The sequence below is a fragment of the Sapajus apella genome, unplaced genomic scaffold, assembly GCF_009761245.1.
Source record: "Sapajus apella isolate SASKATOON/1434 unplaced genomic scaffold, GSC_monkey_1.0 scaffold161, whole genome shotgun sequence".
Lineage (NCBI taxonomy): Eukaryota > Metazoa > Chordata > Mammalia > Primates > Cebidae > Sapajus > Sapajus apella.
In genome coordinates this window covers 2,082,177-2,084,848 of record NW_022437101.1, presented here as the reverse complement: position 1 = coordinate 2,084,848, position 2,672 = coordinate 2,082,177, and positions in this window count along the sequence as shown.

Genomic DNA, 2,672 nt, shown 5'->3' with positions numbered 1-2,672 from the left:
CACAGAGGTTTTAATATGAGGTACCTTTATCTCTCTGCTCTAAGTATTTTAAAATTTTCGTTATAATCTCTTCTTTGACCATGGGTTTTATAATTGTATGTTTCTTCAATTCTGGAATATTTTAAGCCACTTTCTGTCCGAACAGTGTTTTCACCCCATTTGGTGTCATCTCTCTTCCCAGAACTCCTACATGTATGTTGGAACTCCTTGTTATCTTTCTTGTGTTTCTTTAATAATTTTTTTACCAGAGGCAGACTCAATGCACAAGTCGTGTTTTCCACATCCCTATGATTGCAGCCCCAACCAGTCAGCAGCACCCATTCCTTGGACTCCTTCCTATCAACCTACCCTTGAAAAACCTTAACCTCTGAGCCTTTGGAAAGACTGATTTGAGTGATAATTCTGTCTTCTGCATGACTGGCCTTGCATTAATTAAGCTGTCTCTTTACTGCAAAAAATATTCTTTAATAATATTAAACATATTGTCAACACAAAAATGCTCAACATCATTAATCATCAGGGAAATGCAAATTAAAACCACAGTGAGATACAACCTTATTCTTACAAGAATGGCCGTTATTAAAAAGCCAGAAAAGCTGGGCGTGGCAGCTCACACCTGTAATCTCTCCACTTTGGGAGGCCAAGGCAGGCAGATCATGAGATCAGGATATCAAGGCCATCCTGGCTAACACAGTGAAACCCCATGTCTTTGTAAAAATACAAAAAATTAGCTGAGTGTGGTGGCATGTGCCTGCAGATCAAGACCATCTTGGTTAACACAGCAAAACCCTGTCTCTTTGTAAAAATACAAAAAATTAGCTGGGTGTGGTGGCATGTGCCTATAGTCCCAGCTACTCAGGAAGCTGAGGCAGGAGAATCACTTGAATGCAGTAGGTGGAGGTTGCAGTGAGCTGAGATTGCACCATCGCACTCCAGCCTCGGCAACAAGGCAAGACTGTTTGAAAAAAAAAAGCCAGAAAACAATAGATGTTGGCATGGATGTGGTGAAAAGGGAACACTTACACACTCTTTATGGGACTGTAAATTAGTACAACCTCTGTGGACAACAGCATGGAGATTTCTTAAAGAACTAAAAGTGGATCTACCATTTGATCCAGCAATCCCGCTACTGGGCATCTACCCAAAGGAAAAGTAGTCATTATATCAAAAAGACACCTGCATAAGTGTATTTATTACAGCACAATTCACAATTGCAAAGATATGGAACCAATCTTGGTGCCCATAAACCAATGAGTGATAAAATGTTATATATATATACACACACACACACACACACATGCACACACACACACACACCATAGAATAATACTCAGCCATTAAAAAAAAAAAAAGGAAATGTCTTTTGCAGCAACTTGGACAGAACTGGAGGCCATTATTCTAATTGAAGTAACTCAGGAACAGAAAACCAAATAATATATGTTCTCACTTATAAGTGGAAGCTACACTATGGGTATGCAAAGGCACACAGAGTGCTATAATGGACTATGGAGACTCAGAAGGGGGAACATGGAGGGGTAGTGAGGGATTTAAAAAACTGTGTATTGGGTGCAATGTACACTACTCAGGTGACAGGTGCACTAAAATCTCAGACTGCACCACTGTACAGTCGATCCATATAACCAGAAACCACGTGTACCCAAAAGCTAGTGAAATAAAAATAAACAAATATTTGGAAAGAATAAAAAAATATATATTGGCTTGCAGTGCCTGCTTTACATATAAGCTGTATGAATTCAGGCTCCTCACCACAAATGGCATGAGTCTATGGTTTTACTTTCTCATAGACGTCTTTTCCCTCCACCTACAGCCCTGTGGATGGCAGGCTTTTTTCATCCTCTCCTGCGCTGATGAGAAAGGTTTTTCTAGTTTTGTCACATGATCGGCATGCCTCTGGGGGTCCGAGTTTGCACAAGGAGTTTAGTTGCTTCTCCCGCCTTGCATGAGCTGTTATGTCTTCTCTGTTTGCAGGAACGGTGAACTCAGCTGGAGCCACTGAGGCTCTGTTCTGATTCACCTTGGGCTCCTGCTTACTGCCATGCTCTGGACATCTTACTTCTTTTTTCTGGAATGTGAGGACTTGCTTTCTTTCTCTGGAACTTGGTTATATATTTTAAAATGTTTCCTTTTCGTGTATATGCTTTTGCAGGTGGAGGGGCCCTTCTGCATCACCTCAGCCCATATTGCTGCACCTTAATATAAGAAACAGAGACTACGGGGTCCATTGGCATATACACAGCAGAAATAGGAAGAGAAATCCCAGGAGCTGGGAGGAGCAGATGGTAGGAGAAGAACAAGAGAGAGCTTGTCCTTGGGAACCAAGAGGAAACAGAGCTTTGAGAAAGATTCTTTTGTGGGATGTGTGACCGGCTTTTCCGAGGTGTGGCATATTGTTCACCTTGCAGACTCAAGAGTCTTCTTTGAAATGAAAACTCAGAAGCACAAAAGCAGAGAGATAGGCTGAATTTATAAAGGGAACCCAGGGCACTGCACACTGTCTCTCTCAATTTCCCTCCCTCCACCTACCTTCCTTCCTTCATTGCTTCCTTTCCTTCCTTCTTTCTTTCTTTTCCTTTCTTTCTTCTTTCTTTCTCTTTCTTTTCTTTCTCTTTCTTTTCTTTCTTTCTTTTCTTTTCTTTTCTTTTCTTTCTTTC